We start from the raw sequence: 25,486 nt of genomic DNA on the forward strand, positions 1-25,486 counted from the left end.
CTGGAGGACATGCCCCTGACTTACCTAGGATAGCATTTTCAATGTTATTGTTATCAATTTTGGTTGTGCTCACTCTGTCTCTGCAAAACTGAGCACAGTGCTGCCCATCACATTGTCCAGATCTTATTTCTGGAAGGCTAATCCATCACAGCAGAAACCAAGAGTCTTTGTGGGCATTTCAGCGCTCGTCTGCTACTAAAGTGTTCTTGAGATGTCAGGGCTTGGTGGGTTTTGTTTAACCAGCTCTTTGCCTAAAACTCCCTGTTTAATTTTTCACTTGGGAGGCTTTATACATCAGTTGATGGAAGGTAAATGCGTGCTGCTGTATTCCCTCTCACTTCCACATCTTCAAAGGCCAGGCAGAATGCTGAGAGTTCTGTCACTTACCTGGGAGAACACAGGGGTGGAGCCCAGTATCCTTTCTGTGCTGTCGAGAGATCATTTGAGAGTTTTTCTCTTCTGTTTATGCCTTTCATTGCTTACTTGGTGACAGGATCTTCTCATTCATAGTTCTATGTTATTTTAATGGCCTTTTAGCAGGGACTTCATGAACCTCTTATTGAAAATGTAGATAAATTACATCCTCTTGTGCTTATTTATCTGCCATACAGTTAATACTGTTTAAAGCAAAATACTGTGGTATTAAGCCCAAGGAATGAGTTGCAGCTGTATAAAAGAAGCAGATGATGTAAACATTTATATTTGCTCACTATCTAAAATCTGTCCCACAGGTTGTTTGTAAGACTATCACAGAGATACTCTGTACTCACCAGTTTTAAGTATCACAGGAACAGGGAGCAGGAAACCAAAGAGAGAATTTTATCTTTGGGCTCCACTTAAACTCCATCATAATATAAAAATGTCAAGGTCAGTTGGACCAACATGAGGAATAGTGCTTGAAATGCAAGGTTTAAAATGAAAACCAAATGAAATTCAGCCTCTCTGCTTTGTCCTTATGTGGGTGGCTAATAAAGCACGTGTATGGATTTCTTTATGTAGGATAAAGTTGCATTTTTGATTCCTCCAAAGAATAGTTTTGGCAGCAATTATGCCTATCAAGAACCATTTGTGTTCCCCTGCTTGCTCAGGGGATATACTTAACAGGGAATGTCGAGAAATAAAGCTCCTGTAGTGATCTCTGCTGTCAGAGCAATTCATGTTGCAGTGGCAATGCCAAATCTTGTGTGTAAATGTGTCTCTTCCATGTTTGTATTTTATCCAGACCACACCCAAGTGGGGTTCCAGTGCTCCCCTCAGGTCAGCAGGTCCTGAGCTACCCCAACTGACTGAAAGTCTGTGCAGCAGATTGTGTGGTTTAGCAGGCTTTGTTCCGGATCTGCTCTCTGCTTGCCTTCTGTAGGTCTTTATCTTGTAATATTTTGTATTATTTTAATTAACTCTACCTTCTGCAAAGAAGGCTCTCTGATAAACAAGTCACACTTTAGTGATTGCCACAGGGCCAGTTATGATGATGGAGCTCAAATGTTCCTTCAGGTAAAGAGAATCTACCTTGTAGTGGACTCAAATTCAACTATTGTATTTAACCATCAAAAGACTATTGCACCTGCATGGTGAGGCATGTTGTAGAATTTCTTTGTGCAGGTTGCTGGATCTCCACAGGCTTTGGCTTCAGTTAGTCACTGTACATGAAGGATGTATTTTTTGGTTTGGCTTGGCTTGAGGAAGCTGGAAGATGAGGCTACTCTGCTTTTGAGGGAAAGAACACATAAAGATGAAGGTGGTGCATGCACTGCCAGCACTTTAGTCCTAAATGAGCAGCACAACCACAAACAGTCAACAGCCAGAGTTTATGTAGAGTAACTCTTGCCAGAGAAATCCTGTTGTTTCTTTTCGTAATTTAAAAATTAGTGGCTGAGAGGAATGCAGTTTCAAGGCAAACATGAGATACACAAGGAGGAGAGTGATTTATAGAGCTAGAACAGGAAAGCAAGGAAGATGGGAGCTTGAGAGGATATAGCAGGAGGAAGGAAGGGAAACAGCCTGACAATGAAAACCATTAATTTCTTACTGGTTCTCCCACAGGATGCACAAAGCTCAGCTGATACAGATAATGTTTACTGTACTGTAGGGAACAGGTTTGTAATGGGATAGACGCAGACAGTATAAACTCATTGAGCCTGTTTAACATGTAACCATCATTTTGCACGGCTTTGGGGGTATTTTCACAAGAAATTTTGCTGGCTAACTTTTAAATTGTGAAAGCCCAGCTACTGACCAAAAAATGGGAGCTGTCTTCCTATTCCTTGATCATAGCCTGTGTGATCTGTCCTGCCGAAACAAGCACACACTTGACTTGATGGGGTGACGATTTTCACATGTTACATTCTGCATTACACTGTCTGTCCAATGTGCAGAGGGACATGAAAGACTCGGGATGGTTACCCAGAGTGGAAAGCACATTTTTAATCCAAGATGATGCTCCGGTCATGGCCAGAGCATATATCAGTCCTTCTTGGAAGGAATTGTTACAAAGCTCACAGAAGGAACAAAACCAGCAGCTGCCTGGCCTAGCTTTGAACTTGGCAAGTCCAAACCTTACATTCCCGACAAACTCCAGCCAGGTGCACTGCTAACCTGCCTCGAGGTGCTCTCTGTTACAACATGAGAGTATGGCTGCAAGGGCTACACTGAGAAGTGTATCCCTATTTCTTTCATCCCATGGCCGCCCTTTGAGAGGTGCATTTGCATTATTGGATAGGCAAGATGGATTTTTTTTGCTGTAGTATTTAGCTGAACACCTAACCCTTAAGATACTGCTGATGTTGTATTTTAAAGCGTGGAGGACACTTTCTAATATGCCTTTTTCTTTTGTAAATGCAGATCTTCAGTTTCTGAGTAGCTAGATATGCTAAAATTCACTGCTTCACTGCCATGCTGTTTTGTTGGGGGTTTTTTTCTATTTGTTTTCCTCTAGTAATAGAAACTTTTCAAGATCATAAACTTTGTTACGTTAGCTTTTGTTACTTATTTTTCAGAATAATAATGTCACCTATAATAGGAAGTTAATAATCAAGTGCATGTTTGACTTCTATATCAAAATCATGACTATATCAAACACGAGAGAATGAACTTTACATAAATTGACATACTTGTCTTAGGGCAAATGTCCATTTTATTTGTGAGGGAGACAACAAAGAACAAGATCAGAAGCAGAGTATATTAAAGTAACACTTAGATTTAATTGGAAAAACAAAATCTCATCTTTCAGAACAATCTAAGAGCTTTTGGCTACTGTCTTGTTTTGAAAACCTAACCCAGAGGGATTCTGTTTTGCTTTGGGTTTGTTTTGTTGTGGGGGTTTTTTTCAAAAGAATCACCCATTTCCTATATTCTAAGCAATTAAATGTTACCTCTTTTCTGAGAATTAGATGAACTTGTGTTTGCCGGGAGGTTGGAGCATGAACTCTTGGGTCAGGGCACAATTAACAGCCAAGCTGCAGACTTGGTTACTCAACTTCTAAGCTGATGTTGCAGTGAATTTTTTTTTTTACGACTGAGAAACAGAGAGATGACTTGTTAGATTAGTCTGCATTCACTCGGATGCCTTTTTTTAGACAACTGAAAGACAATATATTGAAATAGCAGCAGTGATGAAAGTCTAAGGGTATAAGAGTTTCACAGACAGATGATATCTTTTGTTGCCCTGACTGATACGCATGGGAAAGCAGCACGAGCTTTTGATGACAGTTATTTAATCGGCTGAAATATCAAAGCACATTCTCTTATCTGTACATTGTGGAGATCATGTTTTCTAAGACATTCATGATGATTCAGTAGTTCTTTAAATACTCCTTTTAAAAAGTGTGTTTAAATCACCCAGTGGGAGTCTGCTACAGGAAGGTGAGTGTTAAGAACAGACTCACCAAGTCTGCTTGGGAGACAGGAAGGTTTCTTCAGTGTGTGTTTTTTGAGCACTGGCAGCAGAACTACTTGAAATTCAGCAGCCCTTCATATGCCAGGCACTGCAGCGAGGTGCTCATTTCAAGTTGATGAATGGGCTCAATGAGAGCAATTCTGGGATCATGTACAGGGGAAAGAAATGGCTCGCTCCAGGAAGAGCTCTCCTGCCTGCCCTCGGATGTTTGGCCTTTCTGTTAATGGCAAGCTGTAGGAGTCAGCTGCTAAATGCATTTCCCTGATGTGGCAACAGGATATATGGGATATTCCCATCTAGAGAATTCACTTGGGCTGTATTTCTGTATTGTTATGAAGGCTTCCTACTGCAGGATCTATGGCAGAGAAGAGACAGTCTCTCGGGCAGGAATGCTTAGCATTTGATAAAATGATGGCACAATTTAGCAGCAATTTGTAATGTGCCTTTTTTTCTTTTCAAATTTGGTTACTCCTGGGAATAACATCGAATGTTTGAGATCTCTGAAGTGTATATCTATAAAACTGTATGATATTTAAGCAGTACTATATTTCATTGCATACAATAATTTGTCTTTAATTTCTATCTTTGAAGGGCTTATAAACACTGGATGCCAGAAAGTCCTGTTTAAGCTAAGAAATTGAGCTGACTGATCACTGAGATGAGAATTACAATAGGAAGATTGTTATTAGCTTGGGGCAGGACAGTCTAACTTTGCTCAAATCCCAAAGCTCCTTGTCCTTCACGCAACAGTTTAAAAGAACAGCAGCCACTTGGAACTGATCTGTCTCAAATCTCTTGTACATCTTCTATTTGTTACTGTTTATGGACCTGTTTCCCTGGTGCATAAACTGTCTGTAGAAACAGCAAAGGGGATAGGCTGTAAAAAACACAAACTGTTCAATGCACAATACCCAGAATGAACAGGTGTGCAGTGAGCCAGTCTCCGTGGAGGTTTCTTTAACCATCTTGAACTGGTGCTCCAGTGGGGCTTCACTGGATCTCTGCTGGATCTCTGCGTTTTTACTTTAAAAGAAATTTGGTAAGCAGGGGAAAAATACATGAGTTCCACCCTTGGTCTTTCATTTACAATAATCCAAGCGAGTTACTGTAACTTTTTTTAAAAATAAAAATACCATAATTTCTCCAAATTAACATGTCCTGTTTTATCAAGTGGTTGCATTGCTGTGGTACCCCTTTGCCCTTTCTCATCAATGTTATTTTATATCCCTGCACCTCCAAAAAACGTGGGGTACCTGTCCAGCCCTGCTTGCTTGTGTATGGTAGAGGTAGAATGGAGGGAGAAAGGCTGCTTGCCAGCCTGAGCCCATGAAACCAGTCCTTATGGAAAACAGGCTGGTGAGAGCTACTGAGCTGTTCCCAGTGGTAACAGTGGTGGTAGAAGGTAAGATCCCCCTCACTTCTGTCAAACAAACATGAAAATGCTCTAGTGAACGCTTTGTTTTTCATCTCACACAAAAGTCACTTCAGCCTGGTGAAGTGGATTTTTGCCAAAGGGTCTTTCTCAAGACCTTTCTCTCGTGCTTCTGGCAGCTGAGGCCTTGGAGGGGACTTTATTTAAAGCCTTTGGCTTTGAGGCTGGGCTGTAAGTCACAGGAGCTCTTCTAGCATCAGTGTGCATCAGACAGCTCTGAAACAGGGACCCTTCGGGCATGTCAGAAAAAATATCAGTAAATCTCATCTAGACAGAACTGCATTTTTAAAATCAAACCAGTATATGCAAAATGGCTTGTGTCAAATAAAATTCCTTGAGTTAGGATTCCTGAGCCAGACTTACCATAAGCTGTGTGATTTCCTGGGCAGAATCCATCTTCTCCAGGCTGGTGTTCCTCTTCCTCCCCAGTTCTCTTAAATCTTGCACAAGGACGCTTTTATTGTCTCCCTCAAAGTAGGCTCTTTCAGTTAAATTACCTCATTTGATTCCTGGTGTGCTGGTCAGGAAGCTTCCTGCAAATACCATTCGTTTCTTAGTCTTCCAACTTGGAAAAGGAGTTTCAGAAAGCTGGGAAGAAAGAGGCACGTAAAAACAGGCAAATCAAACATTCTCTGGTTTTGCTATCAGCACTAATTCTGCCTAAAGACTTTTCTAATGTCACAGCAGGCAGAACTTACATAATTGAGTTTCCATCATACAGGTTATAGGAAGACAGTTGGAGTAGTTGAGTGTGCCGGGTGAGAGAACCGAGAGCGACTCTTTGCAGCCGCCCTTGTGGTTGGGTCCAGCCTTGTCCTGCCTGTGCAGTGGCTGCTCCACTTCACGGAGCTGAGGCCCATCCAAGCCAACTGGAGATGTCTGTCCTGGCTGTCCTTGTTAAGAGGTGTTCACTGTACGGGTTGTGAATGCAGTCCACAAAACCAGAATGGTGCTCCCAGAGTGTGCCTCAGATTTTAGGCATCCAGCTAGTTTCCAAGTCAGTCGTCTCAGGGAAATGTCTAAAACTTGAGTGGGACAGTTCTGGATTCTTTTTTCTCTCTCTGTGAGAAATGCTCTGTTATATATTTGTTTTGGTTTGCTTACAGGGGGATGTAATTCCATGCTTTGTTTTCTTTTCAGTAACAAAATAAGTGTAGAAATAAGAAAGCATCAGAAGGGCATAGTTCTGATTAAACAATACTTTTAGATTTCAAAATTGTCCCAGATTCCTTTCAGTTTTCAAAAAGTAGACTTATTATAAGAACAGCTCCCCCGTCTGCCTTCCCCTTGCCCTTCTGTTTGGTTATTCTTTTCCCAGTTGTCCAGTACTTTCCTGGAATAAGAGTAATGATTTTCATGTCAGCAACAATTATGTTATTTCCTTTTTAAATGCTATATGTGACCCTGTCTTTCACGTTCACGTGAAAGAGAATATGGAGTTGGAAACAGTTTGGGTTATAGAGTGGGGAGGGAGATTTTCCCTTGGGCAGCTTCTATGCTTTTTCTAAATTAAATTTAATCTTATCAAATTAATTAAGGACGATTTTTCTTAAACATGATCTGATCCAGCTGCTTAATGGAAAGACAAGTTAGTTTTTTTAGACTAAAGGAAAGCAAACTGTTCCTTTCCTCTTTCTTCCTGGTTCTCTGCCATGACATGAACACCAGTACTGGCCTCAGTTGTAGAGACGTGAAACGGGGACATCAGACCTTTTGTGCTCCAGTGCTGAGAAATTACATCTAAGAGATTTTGTAGATTTTACATGTTCAGAACACTGAACAGGGTTGGCCAACCTGCCGAATATTGCCATTTGTCGACATCTATTGCCAGGTACAGCTGTGGGGGACAGTAACTGGGAGTTGCTGTCAGAGAGCGATGGGTACCCAGTGCAGAGAGGTGAGTGTTCATGAGTCTTAGTAAAAAGAAGGATCTCCACATCATGAAATTTGTCATAGCACTTGGGACAGATACATGTCCTTGAGCATTAAATATGGTCAGGTTTCAGGATTGCTTTGTGGCCCACTGTTGTAAAATGGAAGCCCTGATTTAGGGTACTGCAATTCAGTGCATAGATTTTGGTGCTTCTGTGCTGTGGCATTATATTCCTCCTACTTATGAGGGGAGGGGAAAAGGTTTTTCCCCTTACCTTCCTTACAAGGTAAGGAGAAAAACAGGAGTAGGACAGCTATCAGACTGTATTATGAAAAGAACCTTTAACCTCCTGGCTATTAGCCCTTGAGGTTTAAAAGGAAGCTGTGTCTGATAGGCTATAGGCAGGATTTCATGTGTGATTCATTCCTGCCTCTGGAATACCATCCTGCCCAGGGCTGCCAAAAAGGCAGCATTGTTGTCAGGTGTATCTGAAACCTGTTTGTAGTCCCCCTTGGCTGTTCAGAGTGTTTATCATCCTGAGCTGTAAATGATTCCCCCAACACTGTTTTTAACTAAGTTTCCAAGCAAGCAGGGTTTCTGTGAGTGTGCTGTATTTCTGTTGAATCCTCCACCAAAGTATCTGGAGTAGAAAAGTCTGACAAATTCCAGCCATTGAGGAGTAGTCATCTTAAAGAGAGGAGAGTCTACAAACTTTATTGAAAGCAGGCAACAATGCAGAGGAGAGAGGCAATGGGTAATGGCTACAACTTCTTTTTATCCAATAGAAAATCAACACCATTTTTAACTAGAATTCTACAGTTTTCCAATAAGAGGAGTAGCTGCTTTCTCTTTGCATCTTATGTTCAACAAAACAAAGCAAGAAGGTTGAAATGTGTGGATTCTTTCATTGAGAAAAATTACCTGCAATCATTTTGCATGCCCCATTCCCTACTAGCCTTACCATTGGACTTAATGGAAATCACACACAAAGGTTGGTCCTAGACTATTATGGTTTGCACTGTTACTTAATTCACCATTCTCCTTTTTGTTCAGTATTTATTACAGTATAGAGGAGATGGAAGGTTACTATGGGCTCTCTCAGCGTTGAAATGTACATGGATTTATTTGGGGGTTTTTTACAGCTATTGTCAGTTCTAGAAGCAGTATCTGAATTAGCTGTCTCTTTAAAACCATTGTCGGTGGTTTTAAAATAGGGGCGGAGTGCTTGCCGGAGAGGGGAGAAAGGAAGACACTGGCATCTGCTGCCTGTTAAGTCCATTAATTGAAAAGAAAATACTGCTGGTGCCAGAACGTAGAGCCCTGCTTCTAATTAAGCCTAGGGAAGCAGTGGGCTGGTTTTAATTGAGAACAGCATCTTCCTTAATGGTGCCAGCAGCTAAAAAACGCCAATGTATTCAAAGCATGAAGCACATGGAAGACAGTGGTGACTCTTTATTTGTGGGGTCAGTCCTGGTGCCATACTTGGAAACCTGCAGCAAAGCACAAAACCTGGAGGAATAATTGGGTCCCAGTTACCAGCAAAGTCATGTAAACTTTCGTAGGTCTGAGAACAGGGTGTTTACAATACAAAGTAGCAGTAGTCATTAATAGTGTGTCCTTTCAGAAACAGTTAAGGAAGCAAATATTTCCTGGTAGCTTTGGTGGCAGGAGGAAGAGCTACCATGCCTTACTTTGCTCATGGCAGTGTGGTTCCAATTAGCATGGCCTTCAGACTCAAAATGCTTTCTGCCCAGGTCACCCACGGGTTCAGGCGTCTGGTGCATGCACCACATTTCAATCCCAGATCCCTCAGTTATTCCTACCTCCCCTACCAGTGTAGGAAACCATAATAAAAACCTTCCTTCTGAAATGCTCAACCATTAGCAGTTTTGTGCTGAAAAAGGTCCTAAACCACTTTTAGCCTGGTTTCTAAAGGGAATGAGGTGTGTGTGATTGTATCATCTAATTTCATGCTTGTCACTCCAGTTGTAAAAGCTTTTGAATCCACTAGGCAGTTTCAGCTGGAAAGTTCACTGAAAATAGGTGGCCAGGCAAAGCAAAGAAACACAAATTAATTCCCTGCTTGAGGGGAGGGTTAGGGGTAAGCTCAGCTACATTATTAGACATTAATGAATCCACATGGGACACATGCCTCTGCTTCCAGAGAAGCTCTGAGTAGAGCTCCTGCTGTTGTTAGACATGGGATAATCAAACCCCAAGCCCTGGGAAATCATCCTTTATAAGTCCCACTGCTCGCTTGCTTTCTTTAATAGATAAAGGTTTGCCTGGTCAACTCTGGAAAATATCTCTTCATTTTTCCAGAGCAGGAGGTTCATCCTTTGCCCAGCAATCTGTTCCCCCTTAGCCCATGGAGAAACTGTAACATTGAGGCTTATCCATCATTTTGAAGCAGCTTTTTGATCCATATTCACTGCCTTCCAGCACAGACACCAGTGTCCTTTGCAGTGGATGTATTAGATGTATCCTGTGGCCCTTGTAGGGGATGTGAGTCTGTTTTTTGCAGAGCCTGGCTCTTTATCTCCAGCTACAGACAAAACCAAGACTCATGGCTCCAGGAGCAGCTGCTTCTGTCCGTTTTATCAGCCAAAGTGTCCTCCATCACACCAAACTGCAGATATTTAACAGAAGCAAGAGTTGGGGATGTAGAAATATCTCAGGTCCATCTCTTACCTCATGCTTGCCGGGCTAGTTACCACATTGAGTAACACTCTGAAATCTGAGGTGCTTCTGGAACTACAGATTTGATGAGATTCTGTACCTCGAGTGATGGGTGGCATTTACTCTGTGAAGGGAAAACACTGGCCTCCCAGTCTTCCCTGGGATAAGTGGTAGCTCACGCTGCCAGCTGCTTATACCTGAGTGCCTGAAACCAGCTTCTGTTCATGAAACAATTCCCAACCAACACCAAAGTACCTTCCAACAGGAGGGGTTTTAAACAGGGCTTACACCCCAGTAGTTTCACAAGTGCAATTTGGAAGGGCACTGAATCGTATCTACCTGATCTGGAAGGCAGGAAGAATTCAGCAGGGAATTTGCTATCAGTCTAGGATTTTTATATAATATTCCTACAGCTTAAAGACTGATTTAGCTTTGGCTTCAGTCCAGATAGTTTAGTAGCCTGGCTCATCTGACTCAGGCTATAATAACCTGGCTATGTTTTTAAGCTGCTGCTGTGAGCTTAGTTATGGATTTAGACGTGGCTTATGTTTTCATGGTAGTGGTCACTAAGTCCTATACTCGTGTTGTAAGCCTTTTGTCACAGTACCTGCTGGGTTTTTCTCTTGATTGTAATGCTCAATTGTATTGTTTCTTAAAACTTTTTCCTGTAGAAATCCAGCCTGTGATTTGTTTTGAGGTGTGTTTTTCTCCCTTTGGCATCTGCAGCAGGGTGAGCTTCTACATCCAAGTTGTTCATATGTAGATAGTGGCAAAATAGTCAGTGAACAGTAAATTGGCTGAAAAATATGATTAAGGGCGAGGGGAATCAATGTTATTTACAAATGCTGGTTGCATGTTGCAAACAGTTTCAGCCAAAAAAATTAGAGATATTTTTTTCTATGTATATGCAGGAAAGGTCTAAGATCCAGAAAATGAAAGGGTTTTGATATGAGCAAAAATGAAACTTCTACATGACTTTGGTCACTGAGCTCTTTGTGAAGACGGGCTGAGAGAGTCAGGATTGTTCAGCCTGGAGAAGAGAAGGCTCCAAGAGAGTGGAGAGGGACTTTGGACAAGCACCTGGGGTGACAGGAGAAGGGCTTTAAACTGACACAGGGCAGGGTTAGATGGGATGTTAAGAAATTCATCCCTGTGAGGGTGGTGAGGCCCTGGCACAGGTTGCCCAGAGAAGCTGTGGCTGCCCCATCCCTGGAAGTGTTCAAGGCCAGGTTGGATGGGGCTTGGAGCAACCTGGGATAGTGAAAGGTGTTCCTGCTCATGGCAGGGGGTGGGGGGGGAACTGGATGAGCTTTAAGGTCCTTTCCAACCCAAACCATCTGATGATTCTTTGACTTAAAAAAAAAAATCTTTCTTGTAGCTCAAAGGTTAAGTTTTCTCTGAGTTCAGCCTATGCTCTGCAGACTAGGGATGCTCTCCAGAGCCAAGGCCTAGGATGCCTCAGGGTTTCTGCATTTCTCAAGGCCCAGTTCTGCAATATTCTCTTACCCTGTGACTTCTCCAACAATGTCTCTTGAGATTTTGTGGTTTATGTGGTTGTGCTGTTGCAATTTGTGCTTGGGCAATGACCTCTAAGCACAGTTCCAGTTCCTGAAGTAATGTCTTTGACCTTCCAGGCAGAACAACAGATTGAACTTTATAAACTGACCCATGTTCATGACTCAGTAATTCTTAACTCCTCTGGGACCACCTCCTGGGAGGCTGGTATCCAGTCTGGGGCCTGCTGACCTGTGTCACTCTTTCTGAAGACAGTCAGGAGGCAGACTGTCTGGCATCAAATGAACCTTGTTTGCATGTGCCAAAGGATACAGCTCCCAAATCTGAACTCTTGCAGAGCCTAAGATGTGGAGCAGCCCTGCCTCATGCCAGCCAAGGGAGGCAGGCGCCTGTCACAGCTGGATGGGGCCTGAGCAGGGGCACAGACAGTGAGAGATCCCTGCCTTTCTCAGAGATGAGCTGCTCCCAGCAGTCACTGATGGGCCTGCCCCTGAACCAGGGAAGCTCCAAAGTGCCACTGGAGTTTTCAGGAGTCAGGAGTGCTGTCACTCACAGAGACCATTTGCCTCTGTGCAAGAGAAAAATGAAACCAGCACAGTTTGTGTTTTTCCTTCACACAATGGAAGCTGTCTGGCATGTGACACTGGATGGGCTGCTGACTCCTCAGCTAGTGGATAGGCACTGAACCTGGGGTCAGGACATCTAAGGATTTTCACAAGTTTTGCCCCTGGCCTGCTTTTGAGCCCTTGGGCAGCCTGCTTTACCCTGTCTGCTCAGTTTTCCATTCATTCTTTGTCTCCGACATTTAAAGGATAAGCTCTCAAAGACACTGCCTCTCACTGTGTGTGTGGTACCTGCCTACACCAAGCACTGTTTGTGGCCTGGCTGCTGCCATCACACACAGTGACAGGCTGGAACCGATGAGTATCTTTTGTTCCCCTTGACTCAAGTGAGATTTGGCCCCATTCCATGTACCTGGGACCCCCTTGCACTGTTCCTAGCCGCGGGTTCATCCTCCGTGTTGGGACTTTGCTGTGCTCTGTGGTTCTAGGTGAAAGAACAACCTGATAGTTTGAAGGGTCATTCTTGAATAAAACTGCCCAAATATTTTTTTTCACTGATGTGGAGAACTGGAATATTCTTAGTAAAGTAGCTGGGAGTTTCTAATGAAATTGATCTGACATCAAAAATAAAATGAGGAAAAAATCCCAGGTTTCCATCAGAAAAGGAGTAATTAGTTAAATAGTTAAGCAAATCAAAATTAAATTCATACCTCCAGTAATACTGACTTTTAATTTCCACTGTTGTTCTCTAAACACACACACATTCAGACAGTCTTCAAAGGGAGAAAACAAGCATGGCCAGCATTTGGTAGAGAAGCTTTTACTTAGTGCTGTTTCTTTTGATGTGAAAGAAAATTGAAAGTGGGTGAATAAGTGGGAAGCACTGAGATGTCTGTATTAGTCCTTTCCTACTTACCTGTCAAGCTTGTTTCTAATTAATGATTTCTTCCTCCTGTTTCTGTCCTACCACTTTTCTCTATCTTTTGGGAGCCCCTCACCATTACTGTGGGATGCCTGGCAGGTAGCGCAGTGCTTTGGAGAGCTTTCAGCTTCTGCTAAAATAGAGTTTCTAAGGTGCTGTTTAAAACATGGCCTGCATTCGTTTGGGGTTGTGATTGGTGGTCTAGAAAACAAGCGTGGGTAGCAGCTCTTCTGTGTTTGGTATCTTAGACTGGACAACAACATCCTTTTCTGGCTGACCTCAAGCAGTGCTTTCTCTTAAGATAGGCCATGGTGACGAATTGAAAATCTGCTGCGAGGCAGCACCTTCATCATCTGTTCTCGTTTCCTTTCTCTTGCCCAGGGCTGAACCAACCTCTGCCCCTCAGCCTCTTCTCTTGCTCCCCAGTGAACACACCTGAGCCGTTTGTTTGGAGCCTCCCTGGCTGGAATGACTGTTCCCCCGTTAGCACAAATGCCGAATCTCCCAGCCCTCCAGTGGGGTTTTTAATGGAGCCCTCTGAAAGCGAATGCTTTATTTTGGGGGCTCTGCTAGACAATAGGCTCTCTGGATTCTCCTCCAGGGGACAAGCTTGTCAATCAAATTGTCACAGACAATAATTACCCCCTGCTTTATTCGCTCTGTCTGTCTTCAGAACAGTCAATTAGAGCTATTGATACAGACAAGCCATTCTCACCAAGTTAGTTTTCAGCCTAATTAAAAGGAACCTGTCAGTGCCTTTCCCTGTAACCCTCGGGCTTCTAATGGCTTCCCTTTGTGTACAGTGCAGGAACTGAAACTCAGCCTCACTTCTTGGAGACAGAGGCTTAGTTAAAGTGCAGGCTTTCATCTCAGCCTTTCTCTCTGTTATGGTGGGAGGGCGGAATGGAGGGAGGGAGGGAGGGAGAGGAGGATTTTCTAGAAGTCTGCCTGGTTCTGTCCAGTACTTTTAAAATTCATCATGTGGAAAGAGAAAAAATCCTCTGAACTTCAAACTCCTTGAAAGCACTCTGATGGTAAATAGGTGTTAATTCTCTCTGAGCATTGAGACCTTTAAACAGAGAAGTAAGGGCCCTCTTCAGGGATGAAAACCATTGCTTTTTCCTACCAAAATCTTTTATTCTGCCTTTTTTTCCCCCCTTAAAATTACTAGAACACACAAAAAGATATGCCAAAAATCTCATCATCTTCAGGATACTGCTGCTCTGAAGTGTGTTCAGGAAAGTAAATACTTTGACTAGGCTTTCGTTGTGCTGTAAGAAAGAAACTGCCACACTCCACAATTTAAACTCACTTCAACAAATTGTGTCCTCAGCCATAAAATAAACTCTGTCCAGACTCTGGGGGGAGATTCTACCATGAGTTTAAACCTTCTGAGATCCAGTGTATGGGGTCTAGTTTGTGGAGAGGCAGTGGACAAGATCTTCAGGCCTCTGCTCCTACAGCACCAAGTTGTATGTGTTATATAAACCTGCTGCTGATTATTCCTTTTCTGAATTAACGGTATATTTTTTATTTTTTCTGTTCCATGTTTTCGCTGCTGTTGGATCTTCTTTTCTTCTTTTCTTTGTTCATGAACTGAAACATACAGGTAAGTGTAAAACCTTTTTTTACAAATATCCTTTATGAATATTTCTTTCTTCTTTGTCTTTCCTCCGTATTGTCTGTGATATTACAAGTGACTTCTGAGGAGTGTGTTTCACAGAGAGAGAAACAGCAGTGAGAAAGATATGCTATGATCCCCAGTGCTCTATAAATACATGTTCCCAAACAATGAGCCATTTCACAAAAGAAAAGAACATCCAAACCCAAGTTTCCCATTTAACCTAGAAACAGTATAAAGTGAGGCAATAGAGGTCTCTTGCCAACAAAATTGCTAACTTTGTGCCAATGTTGGAATGAAAAGCGCTGGAAATCAGCACTTTGTATGAAGAAACTCTCTGCTTTCCTTCAGTGAGGCAGACCTCCATTGAAAGTCACAAAATAATTTCCAAGTGTAATTCAAAATGGGAGTGAGATTTTAAACGTAAGAAAACCCACCTGTACATTTAATCAGTGTAACTTTGAACTCAAAATCTGCACACTCCCACAAAGTGTTTGCTGACACGTTTGCTGTAATAGGTAAGACTGTCCCAAATCCTTTCCACCAACCCACCTTTAATTACCAAGTACATAAAAGGGAATAAGGAATATTTAATTTCTGGAGTCTTGGAAAACTTTTCTTCCATCTTTGAAGATGTGTGAAGAGCCAGGAGAGTCTGTGAGATCTGAAAAAGGAGCCTTCAGAGAGGCGTTTGAAGCCTGCACCTGAGTGCGGGAGACGTCCCAAGCTTCTCTCACCCTCTGTGTGACCCAAGCTACATGTTTTCTCGTGCAGCTTTGTAACTTGCATTGTTTGGAAGGTGTTGCAGGTATCTTCCACGTCACTGTTCTTCCCAGTACTGCAATTTATTGTGATAGCAATTTGTAGACAACTGCTGAAAATTTCAGTTTTGTTGTCAAGCTTGTGTTTTCTGCCTCCTTCCTCCCCTAAATGTCTGTGGCTCTCCAAATGTTGCAAAGGCAGAGTAGCTGTCTTTGTGCTGCTACCAGTCATAATTTTGTCTGAATTGGATTAAATCTTGTTTGAAATGTGTTTGCTTTCAAACATGTAGTTAATGCAGTACTGCAAAATGATACAATAGCCAAAACACTCAGAAATTGCCATTGTTTGAGAAGCTGTTTTGCCAAGTAAGTGAAACTCCAGAGCAAAGGGTAATTACAAGTATAAAAGCACTCATGTAAACTGCATGGTTTAAAAGCTGTGTGCGTGTTACAGTTTGAAAATTTGAAATGTAACCAAATCCCATTAATATTGCATGTACCACATAGGGAGAACACAAATATCTGGCCTATGGGTCTGAACCGTGTCTATAAAAGCAGAGTTCAAAGTGATCCAGCTCATGTGCACACATGCATAGGTAATCTTGATGCACTTGCACAAGTATATATTGACCTTAAATTGTGTTCATGTGGGATGTTACCCTTTTTGAAAGAAAAAGAATAGGAATAAGAACAGCTGTACTGGAGCAGGAGAATAACTCATCTAATCTGATAGCCCCAGGAAGACTAAAACAGGGCAAGCATATGTGATACTTCCACTTAATAGTTCTCCAGCTTCTAATTATTTTCAGTTTAGTGACTTCCTGAGCATCACAGAAAGTAGGACATGGAGAGTATAAAAATTAAACTTACCAGACAAATACGGGACAGCATATGGAGTTTCTGACCTAAGTATTTAAACACTGCTTACAGCAACATATTACTTTCTTCCCCAAGTCCCGCATTCTTTCAGGTTTCCAGTGTGCACTCCCTGTGCTCACCCACTGATGTTGGCTTTCTGCCAGAGGGTAAATAAATACTGTGCATGGGTTTACTGGTTCCTTTGATGTAGCTCTCTTAAAACTATTTCGGTGTAAGTGATAGTTATCAAATGAAATTGTAGTTGGTGCTGGAAAATTCAAAGCGATGGTTCTGTACCTGGGGAAGAAGGAGGCTTTTCTCTTGCTCATCTCAGAGGCACTACACAGGACGGTGTGAGAAGTCATTGCTTTCCTTCTGCATGTTTTTCTCGTGTTCTCTTCCAGTCTTGCCGTTTATGAAGCTCTTTCCAGGTTTGTTTAGTTACATGGAGCAGTTGGAATCTGTGTCTATGCCAAAGTCTTTGTGACTGTGGGGGGCTTATGTAGCATTAGAAGTGAATCTCTTAGGAGCATCTACGTAAGATGTCCTTTCCAGTCCATGAGGGATATTGTGAGCCCTAGTTTAATCTTCCAGTGCCAGTGGTGTTCTCGAGTCCATAGCCAGCAAAAATAGCTGGCCTTTACTTTCCTTGCAGAAGAGCAATCGTTGGTCATCATTGTGGAATGACTTATTGAAAAAGTGCTTTAGCAAGGACGTTCACTTTGATCACAAAATGTGGTATTTTGAAATGCAGCTGAAGGCAGGCAACATGCACACCTCGAGGAGTGGGGTTGGACATATTTGTGGTATTATGGGAAAACTGGGAAGTGAAAGTACTGGATTTGCACTCCTAAAGGAGGCTTCTCTCACATGCAGCTTTACCTGCTGTGTACTAAGTCACAGTGGCAATTTGAGGGCTTATATGGTAGGCGTTTTGGTGTGGGGTTTTTTTCAAATTCTTCTTGAAAACGAGGCTTCCCACTGCAGTAGTTGAGGAGAGTATCCTTGAAAAGACAGTGTTCACTCAAGGCTTCTTCAGAGAAACAGTAAAGCTAAGAGTTACTTAAGTGCAGGAAAGAGGAAGTATCAGAATTACTAACCATTACTCTTACAAACTGGGTGTGTATTTCTGGGCACAGGAATTTGGAAGGTAGCACATTTGAAAAGAACAGACTCCAGTTTACTTTTGGTTGATGTCAGAGTAAGAATTCATTGCTGGGGGTTGACTGAGATGTAAACTGTCGATTTGCCAGCTGTACACGTGGAAGATTTCCAGAAATTTTGTCTACATTTTTGGCAAACTGTGCCCTTGGGGTGTTGTCAGCTGTGACTGGGAGGCTTAAATATGTATGAGTTCTGTTTAGAAAGAACAGTCCCTATTTATAACAAACTTTTCCATAAAAAAATCCAAACAGGTTCTATTTTTGCTTTACTAGAAATCCACTGACTCTCAGATAGTTTTAATGACCTTGAAATTTTCCCTGTCCTCCTTTTCTTCAGTTCCTGAATGCTCCTCAGTCTCTGGTGTTTTAACACACCTTGTATTGAGACATGTCAAAATGAAACAAACTTTTCCTGACTTAGAAGTTACTAAGGAGCTAAACAGAAATCTCAAGGTGAACAAAATCAAGTCAAGGTTATAGCAGGATGAAGATGGTGTACACGAATCCTGCAGATTTTAATGAAATTTAGCATAAAAGAGACAAAATGTATCAAAAATAGATGTCATATTTTAAGTTTCAATTTCTCTTGTATAAGCAATTACAGCTTTCTCAGAGTAGAGTAGACCTGCTGAGGCTCAGTGATGATTGCCCTGCATTGCCCACAGGGATGGAGCAGTGCAGTGCAGCCCTGTCAAAGGTACACCACCTCTTCCAAGGGAAACATTGGGATTGCTGGTTTAGACACTAAACTTTGATGTAGGTGTGTAATTCTGTGTGAAGGCTCATGTAAATGTTAAATACTCCTGCAGAGCTACTTCACACCCTTTCATAGGAAAATTCAACCAGAATTTGTAGTTTACTGAGCATGTCTGAAACATTGTGTGTATTCTCAAGTGAACTAAGTGCAGTCAGCTTAAGTTTCTGGAATGATATGAGGAGTGAAAAGGAAGCATATCATCATGGCCGGGCTTCACGAACGAAGATTTAGGAAGGCTCTATCCACGTTTGTTACAAGCACACTGGTGGCTAATGAGGCCAATACGAGACAGACATGTCTGATTGCAAAAGGCACAGCAGAAAGACTCCTTAGGTGGTATATTCCGCAAGACACGATTCTTTTCTCCTCGAGAGTGATCCTGTGTGTGTTCTCAAAGGAAACAGCAGCGTTATAGATGGTGTGTCTCCAGGCCTCCCAACTGGAGGCCAGAGTAGACCAGTGATGATGATCAATATGGCTGAGGCTGAGATGTTGTTTCAGGGAATCCTTGTATCTTTTCTTCGGGGCTCCTCTCTTGCGGCAGCCGGTGGCAAGTTCACCATAAAGCAGGATCTTAGGGAGGTGGTGGTTGGTCTTTCATCCTGGAGACGTGCCCTGCCCAGCGCAGCTGTGTTCTCACAACATGGCCTCAATACTTGTGATTGCTGCCTGTTCCAGAACAGATGTATTGGTCACATAATCTGACCAGTGGATGTTTAGGATTGTACGGAGGCAGCGTTGATGGAAGCGTTCTAGGAGACGCAGGTGGTGGCGGTAGATGACCCATGATTCAGATCCATATAAGAGAGTAGACAGCACTATGGCTCTGTAAACACTGATCTTGGTACTTTTCTTCAGGTGTTTATTACGCCAAACTCTTTTATGGCTTCCGGCGGGGGGGGAAACCCGCGCGGGCGACCAAAAAGGCAGCATATATCCATTACAGAAAACCCTGGATTTTCTTCTCTTGTATTTACTTCAAAGTGGCATGTGAATCCCTGCTTTCACTGCAGCTGTGATACTGTTGTATCAGGAGCAAGGCATCTTGGTAAAAGTTACTTAGTAGTTGTGTTATTTTTCTTTTTTCTTTTGCTTGTAGCATTCTGAAAGTCTAGTCTCTCAGGCTAAGGTATTCCTGCTCAAAGCTGGCCTGTGTGAGAAGAAGGACTGCCATGGGTCATCAGTTTGGGTGCAAGTCTGTGGTGGAAAGGAGTTGACATTCTGTTGTGATAACTGGAAGACAATTCTTGCGATTTCTTTTGATGTATTATCATGTTGTTCAGCCCGATAATATACATGCATCATGTCCAGCAGAAGATAGTTGTAATAGGTATTTGAAAAATGCAAGCACATAGTTAAATATTGTACCATAGCACACACTCAAGTGGGAATGTATTTAATGTCATCCCTTAGCATAAATATTTTTCTTCCTTGGAACATTAATTATACAACAGTAACTCTTTCTTAATATGTTTTGGTTTATAGCCTTGCACTCAAAATACTAACATAACAAAAAAGATTTACTTCTGTAAATTGAATTGCCTTATCCTTTACATGAAATTGTCGAAAATTTATTGACAGAGTTACTCCTACTTTTCTTGGTTTCTCATGGCATTGTTGTAAACAGATACAGAGCTATGATTTTGATCACAATGAGGTAAGAATGGGTAAACTGGCTTCCTGCTGTTGTATCACCTCTGTATTTTCTGTTCCCTGCTTTTATTCTGGCATTTAACTTGGCTGCACACTGCAGAAATAAAAGAACACTCAGGAAGACGAGGCATGGGGGCTTTTAAAGCTTGTGATGATACAGGGTAAAGGGAAAAAGAAATGGTTTGTTAAGATGTTTGAAGGACAGAGCAGGCTTTCTTACAAAGCTTGCTTCCCTGGAGACCTCACAGGCTCAGTGTGGAGCCAGGTGTCCCAGTAAGTGGCCTTTCCTATGCAGCCTGTAGAGCAACATGGCTTGTTACCAGTTTGCCTTGGTCCTTTTATCCTGGTGATGGTGGGAGGAAGAGGAGTTGCAAATACCTCATCAGTCTGGATACTTGAACGTGTGTCTGACAAACAACATGGTGGGAAAATGACCTCTGTCACAGGAGGGTTTTGTTTTTCTTGTTCTGCTCTATGATGATGTGAGTGCTTTATTAGATTAAAGAAAAAACCAAAAGTTACTGCTGTTGGTCCAATTGCCATTGCTGTTTCTGTTTGGAGACTGATCCTTGCAAAGAACAGCGCTCACATCCCACTGGTGGGGAGGCTGGTGGGTGTCTGCCCAGGGAGGTGGTGGAGTCACCGTCCCTGGAGTATTTGAGACTGATGTAGCACTTGGTGCCATGGTCTAGTAGACAAGGTGGTGTTGGGTCAAAGGTTGGACTCGATGACCTCAGAGGTCTTTTCCAACCTGGTTGATTCTGTGATTTTGTGTGATTCTGGGAGCAATGTAAACCATCAGAATAAAACAGCCAACTCACCATCTCTTACCCTTTTTCACCAGGATAACTCCCTTGGCATCAGCTGAGATAAACTATACTAACTCATAGAAAATCACACCCATTACTTACAGTTCTCAAAGGCTTATAATATTCTGGTGGTGCATCTCCAGCCCTTGTATTCTTCTTCTGGAGAGAGTGTTTCTGAGCAGATGCCAAACAAGTCAGGAGATGAAAGACCCTCCTGCCCCTGAGGGATTATAGGGTTGGAGGGCTGTCAGGAGGTTGGAGAATCGCCATGCCAAGCACTGACCCATTCTCAAAATATGTGCCCAGATCTGATTTTACCAATCTACGCCTTTGTAATCATTTATTCCTCAGTTCCCTGTAAAACCTCTCTTTCGTTTCCTATTACAACCATCATTATCAGGAAAATTATACCCAGCTACAGCGCTGCAATTTTCCCAGGCTCTTACAGCAAGAGGTTGACAGGAATGTGACTGGTTTGTCTTGCTCCATTCCCAGATATAGTTTTCTCTTATTTTCCTATTACTGCTGTATAGTGTCTTATGAGTATTTTCCTGCCTTGGGGTGTTGTTTCATCTTTCTAACCTAATATAAAAAAGTAATTTAGTGCAGAAAGGGACTTCATTAGCACATATAAACTAGCAAACAGTTATGTGTTTAAGTATGGTGAAACCAATCTCACTATGGTTCTTAGAAGCAAATGTGACTGTCAGTGCAGCTGAGTCCTTATTACTTAGTTTACTTTATTTTACAATTATTGGATCCATAGATAAGGAATGAAAATTATAAAAAAAACGAAATGTGTGAAACTCACCCACTGAGTTGAATGAATTTTACTCTACAGTTGTTCTATAAAAACTGGTAATTATACATTTCTCAGGATGAGAGAAGTAAAGATACAGCATGTCCGTGTGCTACAGAAATCTATTCTGTTCACATAATGATTTAATGGTGCCATTGACCAACCAACATGAAATTAATTGTTGGAGTGTCTGCTCTTCAGTTTCCTTTTTTTCTGAGTAGCTTAACTAATAAAAAAGATGGGGGAGGTGAGTTATTTTTTTTATAAAGTCTTTAGGAAAGGTGGAATTGGGTGGTCCTCCTTGGCAGGGGGTTTTTTGCATAGGTATTTGTCCGGTTTGTGCCTAAACCTATTAGACCTGCTGTTTTCTTGTGGTATTTCACTGAATCCTCAACCTTACTGATAAGGTCAAATAGTTTGTTGTGTAGGGCCAGTTCAGTTCTTTAAGGGACGCCTGACTTAAGCCTCTTACAGAAATACTCTAACCAAGCATAAGCCACATCTGTTTCTCTCAGCAGTTACCTGCTGGAGGGCAATAATAAAGGCAGCTCATAGAATATTTAGTTGGGTTTTTGTTGCAAAGGATAAATAAAATTACTTTCATGAAGTATCTGCAACAGAATTTTAATTAACTCGAGTCACTTTTAGGAAAATTGTGGCATACCTGCTGACAGCAGGAGGAAGTCCTCTTGAAGGCTCTAAATCAGTGTGTCCAAAAATGTCTCAAAAAATATAAAAGAGAAAGTGTGTTACAAAATCAAACTAATGGCAGATAGTGTGAGACATCCTGCATGGTTTGTGGTGTAAGGCTGCTGTTGGAATTCACTATAGCTGTTAAACCTGAGTATGAAGCCACAGTTTCATTTCAGATTACGTGTTCTGCTTTGGCATTTAAAATACCAATCATGAGGCATCAGCGCTCCACAACCTTTAGGATGGGACACAAGTTGATGTATAGTAAGGAAATCCAAGTATTTAGTCACAGCTTTTGGCTAGGGGGTTCAAAAGCCACTGAGGCAGGAACACAGCATACTTGAGAGCAAGCAGCACTTTAGGGTTTCTTTGCCATACCCTTAGGCTTACCTTTGAACTGACAGGGGTCAGGATTCCCCTGCCCCCTCCTCAGTCTGCTGAGGCTCCCTGTTCCCTGTGCATCGTCCTCTAAAAAGCCAGCCAGGAAATGTTTCAAGTGGTTCAAATGTTGCGAGGCAACACAAAGTAATGTTGCTGCTCTGAGTTTCCAAGTAAACTGTTGTAATCTGTGGCTAACAAACCCTTCTCACCAGGCCTGGGGGGATCCCTAAGTGTATAAACTGCAGTGACTGGTGCCATGTTGCACATGGGAAGGTTAGAAACTGCTATTTATTTGTACATCAAAATACTGTTCATTTGTCACAGACTCTAACCTGGGCCTTGGCCAGTCGGGTGTTGTCTGACCCTGCTGGCCAGCCTTTCCATGCCGAGCACGATTTCAGTGTGGTGGAGTCTCACCTGCAGTCCCAACCCAATGTGGACACCCGCTGGTGTAGCTGTGTCAGATTGTGAGCCTCTGCTTGCAGCATTTTCTTTTACTCTGAGCAGTCACCATGGCTGTGGGATGTACCTCACAGTGCAGGAAGGGTCTTTGGAGCTTTGTCCTGTGGATTCCGTATTTATTGCCAGGACCAAAAAGCTTAACAAACCTGGGTTTGAAAATACCACAGCATTTCTGCTGTGGCCATCCTGAGAGAGCTGGCAGCCTTGTTTTTAAGAATGTGTTCTTGGGTGGAGAAGAGTATACGGAATTGCTTCTGGTTCCTTGATTTATTTATTTTTTTAATCATATTGGCTTGATAGCCTTATCTCAGCAGCCATTTCTGAGATGGGCTTTCTGCCAGCTCTGCAGCCTTGTCAGCTGCATCAATCACACAGGTCACAGCAGTCAGCGGCTCAGCCAGCATTGAAATCAAGAACTTTCCTTAATAAGCACATTCACCTTTTCGTAAGAACAGATGGCAGGGACTAATCCAGTGGTCACTGGTGGCACTGAGTGTGCTGTGTCACCTTCACAGGCTCTGTGGTGTTTGCCTCAGGTGACTGTCTGCCACCACCGCTGCACAGGTACAGCCTGCCAGAGACACAGCTCATGGGTCCTTTGAGGGGACACCAGAAAGCTCCAATTAGGAACTCACTCCTATTAAAAACTGGTTTTCGTCAAGTGGGTTCTTGAGGTTTTTTTCCTGATTTTCCGTGCCTCTGTGACATGTCACTAAAGCTAAATGGTGCATTAAAAGGCAGCAGATAAGCACCATTGTGCTCTGGTGGGAGGGAAAATGGTGTATTAATCTGTTTGTAAACTGCACAACAGAGTAAGGTTTCAGTGCTAATAATATCAGTATTATAAGGAAGGAACTATCTGTAAGGAGGCAAAAGGTACAATGTGAAGGGCTCCGTTCTGGAGCTGTAGCTTTAGGGGGTTTGGGGGCCATAGCCCAAAACTGTTCTGACTATCATGTCACCTGCTGATCTTGGAAACCAAAGTGTCTTGGGATTGTCCAGCACAGGGATGAGAGACTGCTTGGCAGTCTCAGGTGTTGTAGACAAACAGTGAGGAGTCCAGCCTGTAGAGTTACTGTATGTTAAACATACAGAAAGATGATTGAATTTGCTCCATAATTCTACACCTCGTGCGTGATATTCCTGCTGTTACACCAACACAGGGAATAACAACCACAGTCCAGACCAGAGGCGATCCTGGTGGTTGGATGCACTGGGAGATTGTCTGCAGAACCCACCACCAGTGCAAACCAGCAGAAAAATAGACCCGAGGCAAGAGGAGAAATACAGAGCTGGAGAGTGAGGGAGTGTGCTTTGCACACAGCAGGTCAGTAAAGGGTTGGGGAAAATCAGGTCTACAGACTCCAGCTTCCAGGGAGGTAATAAAACATTAGAGCCTGCTGTTATAGCTCCTGACTGGCTGTAAGGAATTGAATCATACATCTTCATTTCAAGTTCAGCAGGCAGAGTGCTGGCTCTTTTACAGGATTTGAAGCAGAGGAGACTGCTGGAACATGAAGTTATTTGCTTAAGGTGAGAGACGTGCCTGGGTCCTGGAGGACAGTAGTAGTTGAAAACTGGCAACCACAGACCTGTTTGTGTTATATAGAGGCATCTGCCTGGGGTAATGAAACCAGGAAAAACTGTGTGAGAGTTTGGAACAGTGCCTGTCCTCTCTGCCAACCCATCTCTCCATGATGCTGCTGATGTTGCATCTTGTGGCTGTTCCAAACAGGAACACTAACTGGTGGTCTTGAAACTGGGTTACAGGGAGGCAGACATGTCCTTTGGTCTTCTCTCTAGCAGTTTAAACCATTTAGGACAGGATTGCAGAACTTTTATCCACATCTGCTTGGACAGAACATCAGAAGTTCTAGTTCTCACTGGCCAGTGACACTTTTGGGGCTGGTTTCTGAGACAGCTTTTCTCTTTACAGTATATTTTCTTTCCAAATTACAAGTGGTGTGAAATAGGGAATATTCTGCAGAAGTGCAGGGGATACCATATGTGAGGGAAACCACTGAATTTCTGATAGCCTTGCAGTCTGGTTTGACTACTCAGTTCACCTTTAGAATAAGGTCTGATTCAGGGATTGGAACTGATCTAGTTTTTCCCAGAATTTTCTTGTATCTTTATGAGCTAAACCATCTAACCTTTTTTTGTGTGAGTTTTTTTAAGTTGTCACAGAGTGCTGCAGCTGCCCTATCTTTTTTCAGTTTCTCTACCCCCAAATATATTGCTCTGCTGATCTTTCAAGTTACCTAAGAGCGGTTGAAAATCTAAAATCTAACAGAGCTAACTTTTTTTAAGCAGTGGAAGCCCAGGCATATTTCCCCCTCCTCCCTCTTCTGCCCCATCTCACTGTCATTCACTATGCTCTGCCCATTGTTTAGTCCTTTCCTTTTTCGTTGTCAGGTAGTAAATTCAGCATGAAGAGTGTCTGGGATGTACAGAATACAACCCTCTTGGCATGGCAGGGGGTCTGGTGGGGTAGGGAGGCAGTGAGTCAGCCTCCCCTTGACCCCCAGACAGCTGTCAGTCTGAGCCCAGGACGGATGGGAATTATGCACTCTAGAACTGCAGCACCTTCTTCTGCAGAACTTGAAGTCCTTGATGGACTTAAAGAAGGTGCATGTATTCTGCGAGGGCC

At 42.6% G+C, this 25,486-nt stretch overlaps 1 protein-coding gene across 1 annotated transcript in view; it reads left to right on the forward strand.

The window, feature by feature from the left end:
* The window catches only part of HS6ST1 (heparan sulfate 6-O-sulfotransferase 1), a 187,648-nt gene that overhangs the window by 81,483 nt on the left and 80,679 nt on the right, over positions 1 to 25,486 (forward strand). The gene's annotated exons all lie outside the window — the stretch shown is intronic.

The sequence above is a fragment of the Neopelma chrysocephalum genome, unplaced genomic scaffold (assembly GCF_003984885.1).
Source record: "Neopelma chrysocephalum unplaced genomic scaffold, ASM398488v2 Primary Assembly neopelma1_252, whole genome shotgun sequence".
Lineage (NCBI taxonomy): Eukaryota > Metazoa > Chordata > Aves > Passeriformes > Pipridae > Neopelma > Neopelma chrysocephalum.